This window comes from Notothenia rossii (assembly GCF_949606895.1).
Source record: "Notothenia rossii genome assembly, chromosome: 5".
In the NCBI taxonomy this organism is placed as follows: domain Eukaryota; kingdom Metazoa; phylum Chordata; class Actinopteri; order Perciformes; family Nototheniidae; genus Notothenia; species Notothenia rossii.
Window position 1 is genome coordinate 78445194 of NC_136903.1, and position 13016 is coordinate 78458209.

The 13016-nt window shown below is 43.0% G+C and overlaps 1 protein-coding gene across 6 annotated transcripts in view; it reads left to right on the forward strand.

Annotated features, from left to right (window-relative positions):
* Window positions 1-2045: 2045 nt before the first annotated feature.
* The window catches only part of foxp4 (forkhead box P4), a 93773-nt gene continuing 82802 nt past the window's right edge, over window positions 2046-13016 (forward strand). For 3 of the 6 annotated variants that reach the window (XM_079683054.1, XM_079683057.1, XM_079683060.1), the window contains exon 1: window positions 2051-2653. The gene's annotated coding sequence lies outside the window, so the exon portion shown is untranslated. Of the gene's footprint in view, window positions 2654-13016 lie in introns of all 6 variants that reach the window. The other 3 variants (XM_079683058.1, XM_079683056.1, XM_079683059.1) reach the window with 3 other exon arrangements.

Consider the following 13016-nt stretch of genomic DNA (forward strand, 5'->3'; position numbering starts at 1 on the left):
TAACAGGGAGAGAAGGGTTCCTAAATGGGAATTGGAGATGGGTGAGAGGGCCAAACAGCGCTTTTCTCTTTTCACCGAGAACAAGAAGGAAGGTGTGGACTTAAGATGTCCACGCCAGCCCTTTCTTTTTTTTTCGGTTTCATTTTTGGCCCGCTTTAGCCCAGCCTGGCTCGGCTTTATTTAGGCAGTGCGGAGTCTTATTGAGTTTCCTGTGCTCTGTTTAATCTTGTAATTTTATGCAACAATGAGCTAAAACAGGCAAACAACAACAAATCATGATTCTCCAAACAGGCGTGGGTGATTGATATCTTTAGTAAAAATGTCAACAGTTACACAACAGCAAGCACAAAGATGATTCAGTCTCTTCGCTCTCTATTGTTCTTCTCTTGTATATTATTTTTTCCTATCATTTGGTTGTTTTGTCTGTTAGTGTATTATCTGTTGTCATTATTTCTGTGGACCTCAGGAAGAGTAGCTGTTTCAGTTACTAATGGGGATCATAATAAAATCTGACACATCTTTAGTTATAAGATTGAGGTTGTTTGTCACTAGAGTATACATACCCACACTGATGTCCAGTTATAAACTTTCTTTTAATAACACCGTCTCATTTTTTCAATCAAACTTGGAAGTGCACCTTGATGATAACGGCCACTTAAAAAGCATCACTGATCACCGTCCAGTTCCTCACATTAGCGCCCGCCACTCCTCTTGAGATTTATTGGAGATATATAACAAAGTGTTCCTGGCAAAAGACACTGTCAGGCTCAGAAGAGAGGTGAGTATAAAATAAAATATAGGTGCTCATGTAGTAGTTAGATTCACACACACAAACACACACGCTAAACATTTGCACACATACACACATATTTTAGTGGTATTGATCGTGCTAATGAATGTGTTGTGATTTACTGCGGCCGTGGCCCATTGTTGGGTGGTGCTGTGATGGACTGCCATCATTTTCCAATGGTAAAAGCTCAGATAGAGCAAAGGCAGGAGGGCAGAATCTCATTTAATGGCCAAAGCAAAATTATTCTAAGATCTTCTTATGAGTTATGGCACTCTTTTTTTTTTCTCTCACTTTTTCTGCGACAGGTATGATGTAATTTCCAAATTTCATCAGAGACAGTAATCTCAACACTGATTATGCTGTCAATTAGTAAATGAATGTGGTGGTGAGGTGAAGAAAAAAAGGTGGTAATAACTCTGCAAAAGGACTTGTCAGGCTTCCAAAATACATAAAGGACATAGTGAGGTAGGGAGACGGTAAAAATTGTCCAATCACAATATAACTGTCTATTCGCAAGGTAAGTGTAAAACAAGAAATAACCCATTTGAAATGATTTTATGCCTTTTTTTTATTTGTTGAATGCAGCATTTCTTAGGTTGTGGTAACTCTTTTTGGCACTAATCAATAAAGGCTTCCATGCAGTTAATAGATGACACTTGTATCACCAAAAGGTGTTTCAAGAGTGAAAAATGCAGAAAAAAAATGCAAAATAGACTTTATGTAAATTGTATATAAACCGATGCACATTTTTTAAACTCTGAAATTAACAAGTGTTTAAAGAAAATCAAAGTGTTTTTAAATATCAGGCTGCTTCAGTTTGTGTGATCATGCTTTGTTTCTGACGGTTTTTGAGCTCAAACTCTGTGCAGGCTAACATCTGTTCCTCTCTGCCTCCACAATAGCACAACTCAGCCAGGATGCAAAGAGAGGTCAAAAGATCAGTGCCTTCCCCTTACACACACACACACACACACACACACACACACACACACACACACACACACACACACACACACACACACACACACACACACACACACACACACACACACACACACACACACACACACACACACACACACACACACACACACACACGCACACGCGCACACACACACATACACGCACACATACACGCACACATACACGCACACGCACACACACTGGGAGAGAGAGAGAGAGATACCTCAAACCGGCTGCTGTTTTCCTATTGTGCGCCAGGGCTTTGCGAGGATAGGGCAAGCGATGAAAAACGCGCACCTGCTTTAGAGTAATTACGGTAGCGCAGCAGCAAACTGTCTCTCTCGCAACACACACACTCCACACTCGTTCACTCGCACAGCCCTAGTGATTCAACCCTGATTTCCAGCGAACGAGCAAGCAACAGACGGGATGCCAAAAAGTGAGGACCGGTGGAGAGCTTGTTCGCGCTGAAGAAGCCTCTCGAAGAGATAGCGAGGGGAAGCAGACGCAACAAAACAAGACGAGAAGCTGCGCGCTTTCTCCGCGGCAACTTGCGCACAGTGCCAGAGTTTTAGCGGCAGTATTGTTCTGACTTCACTCCAGAGGGGCCACTCCGAGGAGAGAGGACGCACACAAAAGGGAAAAGGAAAGGACTAACGAGCACGCTTTGTCGTTTAAAGTAATGGTCCTGCGGTCTTAGATCCTAGATTTCTCTGTCTCTCTCTCCCCTCTCTGTTCCTTTCCATTTTTCTTTTTTTGAGATTTTTTTCGTCGGTTTGTGTCCCCCTTTGTCGCCGCGAGAGAGTGGACGCATCGGGGGCTCGAGGTGCAGAAGCGGGGCTGTCCACATGGTCCAACCACTGGCGTGAAAGTTGACTTCTTCAGAAAACAAGAGAACAGGTTGATGCATTATCTACACTTTCCTTTCCCACTTTGTTTTAACCTTCCTCACTCTTTCCTCACTCTGTGCTTCCATTGAAACTCTCTGACACACACATTAGTCTAGTAAAAGGCAAAACAACTCGAACTTCAACTTTTTCATCGGACATTGTTTGTGAAACATCTCCAAGTCAGCCTTAAAATATATTACAGTATTAGAGACTATTATAAAGGCTGGCACACGCGGTGTTTCCCTCTTTGTGACTTCCCTCATGTTACATTGTAACTTTCTTTTCACCGGATCGTTGAATGCTAAATTTATCAGCCACGTTTTTAAATCCTCTTTGAAGTTTCCATCAATTTCTACAATAGAGGTGCATCCACTTTCTTGCGATTTCTTCGCAACTTCCACACTTGTTATACACAGAGTCAAAATGTGGTTTATTTCAAACGAGGTTTATTTTAATGTTCAATTTATCTGAACTCTTATAATTGATCGAAGCAGTTTAGTGCACTGAGAGACCGGTGTTTATAGAAAGTGTCATTGTCCGAGGAACAACACAAAGTGTATCTCCCAGGTTAGGATTAACTACAATGTCGGGATTTGAATGGAGGCAAGAACTTAATTTTGCGTGGCCATTATTAGCGCTTGTTAAGGGATTTGATAATAAACACCACCGTAGGTTATGTGGTGATCATTTTACACACCCGTGTCAGAGTGCTTTGTCATCGCTTTACCTGTTTAACTCTCAGCCGTTGAGCACTGTCTCCTATTATATCCATTTTGTTTTGGAAAATGTAACGATAACTTTTTTAATAAAAAAAGGCTCTAAATCCTTAACCGAGGATATACACCCCTTGTTTAACGATAGGGGAACATTCTTTTTTTGGGGCATTGTCAATAGGTCAGGGGACTTTCTTTTCAAACCATTTTGACTTTTGAAATCGGAACCGCGTTAAATAGCCTCAGAGTTTTTTGTTGTTTCCATAATCTCATCGGATTAAATAAATAACAATAAAGCCCTTGAATTGAGGGTTTTAACAACAGGACGTGAAGAAAAGTTGTTAAAGCATAATAAAAGTTTAACGGAGAATATTAAAACGGATCTAATTTGACAGTGATAATTAGTGCATTATAACACCGATGCGTTTGATTTATTCATAATTCATAACTGATGGCACTAAATAAAAATAAAACGTTCTACATGAAAACCTATGCAAAGAGGCCCACATATTTAAAACAGACTTAGACAATGTTATACATTTAGAAATTGAGGGGGTTAAAGTCTATATGGAACCTCTGCATGACCCATGTTTTCCCTTTCTTTTTGCAGTCACAAACCGCCTGAAATCAGGCCCACACCACAAAGGAACATTTTATTTTCTTCATAGAGAAAAAAATAAGTATTATCGGAACTATAATTTTTAAAATAACATTTTATAATGACATAAACAGATTAAAATCCACCCTTAATTTGCGCGACTGCCCACAACACAACACAAAACATGTAACATCAGTAAGTATTGTTAAAAATAAGTTGTTATTTTCCTCTTTCCCACCTAAAAATAAAACTAAAGAAATCAAATATGAAACATCACAACATTCCCTCGTGTCAGATGGACTCATGTCCCGCGTGATGGAAGGGTTCAGACAAAAAAGAGGGAGAGATGAAACGACAATTAATCGCTGTTAGTTGTCTGTCATTGAGAGAAAGCATACAGGCCGTGTGGGTGCACACCCTGACACGGGCATTATTGCCCCGTGATTGATGGGCGCCGGGGCATTTGGCATAATTAATTTTATTTACTGTGTCCTCTCTCTCCTGTTGTGTCCCCCCTCCCTCCGCCCCACCACCCCCCTCCTGTCCTCTGTGGTGGCATTTCGGCGACGCGATGACACACTTTTAATTGCACTTTAATAGAAGATCCAGCGGGAATGAAAAAGCTCTTCATCACGTTTTATGACCTTGTCACATTTCTGGTGTCAGACAGGAAAGCAGGTATTTTGTGGTGGCTTAGAGTCCCAGGAGTAAGGTGTTTGCAGAATTAGGAAAAAAGTGTATTTCACCTAGATGAATAACACATTCATGCGAAGCCTTCATACAAATCTGCATCAATGTTTTAAAAGTTTTATTTAAATATTTTTTATCAATATCTGAATTTTAAGATTTTTTTATTTTTACAAAGATAGAAATGCAACTGGTCCACAATTTGCATTTCTGTACACCTGAACCAATTTTTATAGTGTGACAACAATTAGCACAAATGTAAGCTGACAGCATCTCACAGTTAGATCATTCTTAAATGCTGAATTAGCTGAAATGATTTTCCAGGAACATGGGGGGAAAAAATCCAGTTTTGACTTTCTTTTAAAAATGCATGTAGCTACATGTTCTTCCAGCTGCTTCAATTCTCTCTGGCACAGTGAAGGCTCGGCAGCTGACATGTCTCAAATACTGTAAAACAACCATGTTTGGATTTCCAACAAAATTAAGATTACTGAACAATTTACTGAATTGTACATTTTATTTAAAATGGCCTGACAAACCTTCAAAAGAAACAAATGTAAAGCTCAGGGAGAACAGCGAGACACTGCTGATAGGTAGAGGATTTTTTTATTTGAATGACTTCTACTTGAACACTGCAGCATTTACCAACAGTACAAGCTCATTGTAAAGTTATCATTTATGATGTGCTTTGCAAATTCATCACATCGGTAAAGGCTTTCCATGGAAATAAAACAATGAGATAAAAGAGTTTTTGAGAATTTGGTTTTAAAGGAGAGTGTATGTGTGCAGGAAGCCAGAGGTGTCAGAGACAGATTGACTCTGCTCTCTGTCGGCTATTGTGCGTCCGTGTGTTTGCCTCAGCATTGCCACCTTTTTTCATCTGACTTGCCTCAACACTTTTCCTTCTTTGCCTTTTTTTCCTGCCTCCTCTCGACAGCTGTGTCTTTTCCATGTCCTGTTTTGTTTCATTGTTTGTAAGAGTCGCTCATGTGCTGCTGATTTTTATCAGTTTCAGACTCTGTCCTCCAGCAGACAATTGTTTCTGTTATGCTTACTGACACATCACTTAAATTATGATTTTCAGCCCGGCCAGTGTGTGTGTGACTGTGTTCCGGTGTGTGACTCCGGCACATGTATGAGACCGTCTAGAGACGGGCATTAACGGCTGTGAATCTCATGCGCTTTAAAACCCCTTCAAGCAGGATTAAAAGCCAGCAACATGATTGTGTTAGTCCATAAACTCACTCAGAGAGTCCTTACCTCCAGCATGAGCGTGTGTGAATGTATGTGTGGAAGAGTGTATATATCTGAGTGCGGGAGTGTGTGTGCACAAGAGTGCTTTTTCTCAATTCACCTGTCCTGCTTGAGTGAAAATGGACAGTATTTGAAGTTTTAAATGTCCTGTGCGTCGGTAGCGTTGATGGCTCGCCTGTCCGTCTCTCCATCTCTCGCTCTCCCCTCATTAGAGCCCTCCTGCTCCCAAGCCCACAAGTCTGAGTGGGCTTTTGGCACCAAAGTGATGTTGAAGAGCACCCGTATACAACTCTGCTATACATGTAGGATTTGACCTGTGATGGATACTCACAGGTTTACTTCTACTGCAGCACTTCAGTGCATCACTTGCTCAAAAAAGCTGAAATGGTTAAATTGTCGATATCTTTTAGATGGGTTTTGAGAAAATCAAAACATGGAGCATGGAGCGAAAGCATAACAAAAAAAAGATTGAATTATTGAAAGTGTTGATCCTGCAGCTTCCGTTACGGTGTGCGCTTTTGAGCTGAACATTTTTGGGGCTTTTAAATGTGAAAATGGTGTAGGGTAAGCTATTCTATAGGTTGTGACAATTGTTTAAACATGTCTTAAAGTGAAACGTCTTATAATTTAGTATATCTTAGATTTTTAGGGATTTTCGTTGTGATTTAAAAAATTGGAAAATGGAAATCTACACGTCTCCATGTGTAATCACTGAGTAGCATTACAATAGCAAAAATGGCTTGTTACCTCTTTAAAAATATGTTAATAAAATATAATTGACAAATTAATGGATTAAATGAAGGTGTTATGTATCAAGTGGGGGAGTGCTCTGGTTGTGTATTGAAGTGATTGACTGCACAGTGAAAGTGCCGCCACATTGCTATAGTCTGAGGCCTGATTATACATGTGGTTCTAATTGAACCTGTTATTCAGGAGAAGTCGAGGGCTGAATAGTTGTGTGTGTCTGTCGGTGTGTGCATATCATAAATCCCACACGTTTTCCAAAGATGAGATGCGTTTTTAATGACGGGTCAGAAGGCGGTGTCGCGCAGGAAAGTTGCAGGACAGCAGAGAAAATGGAACGGGAAGATGCCTTTAAGTGGTTATTAGGAAGTTGACCACCTGTGAGAGGGAGAGAGACATTTTTCCTTTGTTGTCTTTAGCCTTTTGTGTCTTTTAAAAGAGCTGTCATCGCATTTGTGATGACAGCAGCCCCGCTCGCAGTCCCAACCTCATTCTTTAAAATCTACGCACTTTTCTCCCTCTTTGATTGATAAGCTAATCATTTTTGCTTCACACAGTGGTTTAGCCTGTGGTCATTAACATTTCCATGCGTTTCCGATGAGCTTTTATATGTGTGTGGGGTGGCTCAGAGATGTTTCTCCATCCCCTCAGAGCACGGGCCCATTAACAGCTGATGGATGTGGGAAGGAGTGACCCAGCAGCTCAGAGCGGAAGAGACTGTTTCCTATGGACACGGGGGGGGGGGGGAAAGGGAAGCAGAAGAGGGACGGAGCGAGAGATATAACGTATGAGTGAAAGGCTGATAGAAGCGAAGGAAACGGCAGTGCGAGTGTTTTTTTAGGCGTGGGTCATTATAGCTGAGGAAGCATTAGATCAGCCTCTCTAGAGTACGCCTGGCACCTGAGGCCGTGGCTGGAGCTGAAGGAGAATGAGAGCACAGATCGGGAAGTTAGGCAGTCGGACCTATCAAGTGTGAGTCCACAGAGAGAGAGAAAGAGTCATTAGGTCAGCGGGAGAGCCAGGTAGAGCACATGAGATGGTGGGCTGAAGCCGAAGGAAATACCAGAGCGGTGTTGAAAGTGAGCCTGTTGTGTTCGAGCAGAGCGTCTTCATGAAAAAGCTCCCATCGGTCGCTGTGTCCCCTGCTAACTCTGCATTGCTTCTGACAGCTGTATTTGTGTTATGGATTTTCCTTCACTCCGTCCCGTCTCCCTTTCCTTCTCCCCTGCCTCCCTCTCTCTCAGTAGTCGGCTCCCCTCCTCTCCATCGCCTCCACCCTATGACCTTTTGTAAGCACTTCATCAGAGAGCCGTTGGTGTTTTCTAAAGCGCCGCGACAAACTGACAGGGCAGCCGTCAATCGAGCGGGGGGAACCGAGGGAGCAGATCAGTGGAAAGCTTCGTTCAGAACAACAATGTGACTAAACTTTCTGCAGCACTGCTTTAATGTGTATTGAAAGGATGGCTGTGAAGGGTAGGTGACAGCTGGGAAGCGCAAGACTCGCAGTGTTATGGATACACACACACACGGATGCAGGCACACGCATTTTTGCACATTTCATAAACTGACTGTAGAGGCGCGTTACGCAGCTCTGGAGTGCTCGTTTGTCCGTAGTGCTGCGGCGGTAAAAAACTGCCGAGCGGACGAATGAGCGCTCTGATAAAATGCTGAGATTTCCAGAAGAGGAGGAGCGCACAGGGAATCATATCCAGGTCCTTAAACACAACTTCAACCTGATTGATCTCAAATCAGTTTTTGATCATCTCACATTTCCTGTTGTAACAAATAACACCACTTAATATTAAGACATCTTTCTCATTTTGTTTGATTTCCCTCAATCCTGACTGACATTATCAGATCTGCCATAAATCTGATTTATTTTAGCATTTTTTAGTTTTTGATTTGCATCAGAGTGTTTGAATTGCCTCAACCAGGATTACTTAACATTAACATATGGTGATAGGAAATTAGTAATGCAGTTTTTTCCCCTTGTCCCTGTTCTTAGCCACCCTGGACCAGGGAGGTAATAACCATATGCATCTCATTATGTTTTTCTAATCCGTAAAGTATCGGGATGTTGGCTAACGCAGGCGAAAGTGAGGCTGGAGCGTTGGCGCACCGCTCTTTTATGGTATTAGTATTTATGGTATTAGTTCCGGGGAACATGGGATGCCTACTTAAGCTATTAGCATGTGAGGCGCTGTGGGATGATCCATCCCCTGACAGGACGAGCTGTTAACCAGTGTTAAACCAAATCACAATAGGCTGCCTGGGATGATGGATTGACAGAGCTCGCTCTCACTACTTGCTTGGGCCGCCCCTCGCTTCCTGCTCCACTACGCGTACCCTCACATGAAGATTTGTTCGCTCGGGAATTAAGTTTGTCCAGAAACTTTTTCAAAGAAATATAATCTTTTTTGAGTAAATATAATGAATATGATCTGGCCTATAGAAAAGGAACCACATGCTCTCTTTGTCTCCGTCTTGTCAACTTCTGTCCTCCTCCTCTTTTTCTTCTTCTTCCTTCTCCTGCTGTGGCTCTCAAGGTGAAGAGACTGTACAGGCTCTGCCCAGTGGGGTGCGGACTCTATGGCTTCTATAGTGCCCTTTCAGTGAGGGGAGGGGGGGGGGGGGGGGGTAGCTGCTGCTGCTGCTGCTAGAGCCACTATCGGGAGTCTTGGAGATCACTCACAGACGGGAGGGATGCTGTTCTGCATGTGTGTACACTTCCCGTGTGTGTGTGCGCGTGCGTGTGCAACTACAATTAACTGTCAATCAACCGGTGACCCTCCACCTCTCTCCTCCTCGGACAGAATTCCTCGGGTTTTAGGTTTTGTTTTTCAGGCGGCTGTCGGAAGAGAAGAAAAGCAAACAGGTCGTCGCTTTCCCAACTTGTGTGTATTTATTTTAGACATTTTATATTGAAGAGAAAACATGCTCTGTGTCATTATTTTTCAAGATTTCTTCATCTAAGCAGTATCTGGTAAAAAAAACGAAAGCGTTCCCAGGCAGAGCGATAGAGTGCTGTGTTGTTAAGTAGTTGGAGCTGGTTGATCAGCGGCCGTTTTTTCCCTCTGTGGCTGCTCGCTGAGCATTGAAGCTCTGTTAGTGTGTGTGTGCGCATACACATGCACGCCTGTGTGTGGTGGGCATTGTTGACCGAGAGACATCTGCCACTAGATTATACCCAGCTGTTATCTGAATAATTGTGTAATCCCCCCTCCCTCACTCCCTCCCTCCCTCCCTCGCTCTTTTACTCCCTCCTTCCTTCCCTCGCTCCCTCCGCCTCCTGCTTTGCCCCCTTCTTGCCCCCACATCTCTTCTCTCTCTGACTGATCAGACGGGGAGTGATGAGTCTCTTCTCTGGGTGGCACTTTTTCTGCAGTCTTTATGAGTGTCTGATCTTACAAGTGCTTGTGTGTGAGTGTGTATCTCCGCGGCCTCTGGTCAACCAATCGTTGTCTGACATTTGTAGAAGGATTTTAGTCCCCCCCTCCACCCGCACGCTCACCCAAACTCACGTCCCTCTCTTCCCCCCTCTCCCCGTGGCTCTCGGGGAAATAAAAGTAGCCTAATCCTGTCAGATCAAGATTGCTGTCCACCACAGCTTTACCAGGCTGTGAGTTAGAGCCAGCTCTCATGTTCCTGAGGAGCGAGAAGGCAGAGTGTGTGTGTGTGTGTGTGTGTGTGTGTGTGTGTTATTTGGCGTTTGGGCTGTTGGCCTTAGAAGCAGCTTTTGCTGGCAGAATGCTGGTCAGGGGCGAGAGGAAAGGAAGGCAGTGAGCAAAGAGAAACAGGAATAGCGGAGCTGTTTAAAAGTAGGAAAAGGAGTGAAGAAGTATAGTTCTTCACTATTTACGTTATTGACTTGGTGTTTAATCCAAGGTACATTTCTAATTATTTTAACAGGCTGCATATTATACTTTTCAAATTAATTTACTCTTAGCAACTTCCTGTCATTAAAGTAAAGAAAATGTTTTCTAATTGTTTTTTAACATATGACATTTAAATTCAATACATCAATTTCAAATGAAAAACATAAAGGCTTTTATTTCATTTCAACTAATAATAATACAAAATTCTAGATTAAAAGAGAAAAAACAGCATTCCCATAATATACTGCTTTCACATTCTCACTGTTCCCCGTATCTACAAAGACACAACACAATGTTTTAAACCCAGACATTTTTCCTCTTTCCTCTGACAATTTTGGTCGACTTATAACGAGACATTTAAAACGAAAATGTTATCAGTTATTATTTAACTGATACATTTTTGAACGCATTGAGAAAGACGTTTATGTGTCACACATAAGGCTACACACACACACACACACACACACACACACACACACACACACACACACACACACACACACACACACACACACACACACACACACACACACACACACACACACACACACACACACACACACACACACACACACACACACACACACACACACACAGCATGCCTGCCTGCAGTTGCGAGGGCTTCCTTTATTTCTGGTCCGTGGTTGGTAGGAAAGTGTTCTTTTCCCTGTCGGAGCCCCGATAGTCGCTCAGTGTGAAGGACTCAACGCTCGCTGTCTCTCTTTTCTCCTCCTCTCTTCTGGTGCACTTTCTCCCCTCCATCTCCTCTTCCCTCTCTCCTCCTCTCCCTGTCATGCCCGTTGTCTCTAATTATCAAGGCTCTGTGTTCCCTCAGCCTCTTCATTACATCCTAGCTGTCATCACAGTTTACCTCCAACATTTGCTACCTCTCCTCAGTCCCCATTTCAATAGGACAATTTATTCTTTATGACCGAAACGACAAAACTCAATGCAAGGTCATGAGAAGCTCTCTGAGGAAATGTTTTTCTTTTAGTGTGTGTGAAAGGGACTACAAATGCTTGACTAAAAAAATATACATTATTGAACGATTCAAAAATACATTTAAAAGAAATAATCTCTATCTTTAAATCTATTTTAAAAAATACTTTTTATTTTATTTAAAGTATTTTATAAGCAATTTCTCAAAAGAAACACATTGAACTATTCCTAATTATTCTGATTTGTAAAACTTAGAAGTGCTTTTACTCATTCAAATAAATATGTTCAGTATGATAAATGTTTATTTAGTACATTTTGTGATATTTAAAAGCAGTTTTTTATAAGTGCCTACTTGTCCCTGCACAAAATACTGGGCAAAAAAGTTATTTGCCAGATTCGCTGATAAACCCATCATGCTAAGACAAACAAAAATCCAAATGTCTGCTATTTCAAGTAGTTTAACATTTGAATAACAATCAGAAAGTAATGGAGAAACCACAAGAATATGTTATTCAAGAACTGTGGGCATTTGTTATCAAAAGGCAGCCATTAGGTTGTTGGATTAGCAGACACCACAATGCCCATTTTCACAGTTAAGGTCAGCGCTGCCGTACGCAAACTGTAGCCCTAATCGGCAACTTCTGCTGCTGCAGGTTTCCATTGTCTAAAGGTCAGTCAGGAACAGTGCATTAGCCTCGGAAAGTAGTCAGCATAAACGAGGGAGGGGACCGAGGGAGGGGACCGAGGGAGGACCGAAGGACTAAAGTACAAAAAAGAGGACAGGAGGGAGGGTGAGTGGCAATGAAACCCTGGCATGCTTCATGGTGTCAGGCGGGCGTACAGCTTCGGGGGGCTTTGTAAAAAGTTTGCCTGCAAAACTTTGCTGAAGGCTGGGTTTGGTTTGGAGCGGCTCCCCCAGGGGTCCACTCACAGAGTGGGTGGAGGGGGGAGGAGGTGGGGAAGGGAAGTTGGAAACCAAAGAAGAGGAGGAGAAGGGAGCAGAGCTCAGAGAGCCGGCATGCCGTCACAGTTGTCCGTTGTTACGGCGCAGGCCCTTAGTCGCTGATCTAAGAAACACAACTCCTGCCTCACGCCCCCTCCTTATCCCTCCCCCTCTTCCCTTCCCCCTTTTTCTCTCCCCTTTCTTTCCCTCCATTCTACCTCCCTGTCTATCTCTCTTTTAGCTTTCAACAGTTCTGCGCTGCGGTTTGAGCGCCGGTTATTAACATACAGTCTGCATTAGGGAACAGTGGCGGAGCTATTTGCTGGTAATGAGGATAGGGGGCCTGTGCTGTATAGTAACTTGTTTGACCTCCGGTTGAGGGGTCAAGTTCATCCCGAGGAAGTGTAATTCTCTCCTTCCTTAGCCCAAACACATGACTGCACCCTGGGGGGATGACGTGGGGGGCAGGAGGAGCGGGCCGAGGTGGCTCTCTTCATCCCAAATTTAAATCTCTCATCCCATTCTCCGCTCTGCCCGTCCTCTCCCTCGTCCCCTCTCTTCCCACAGGGTTAATTGAAGGGGAAATTGATAGTTCTGTGCGGTAATTGTGGCTTTGAGAA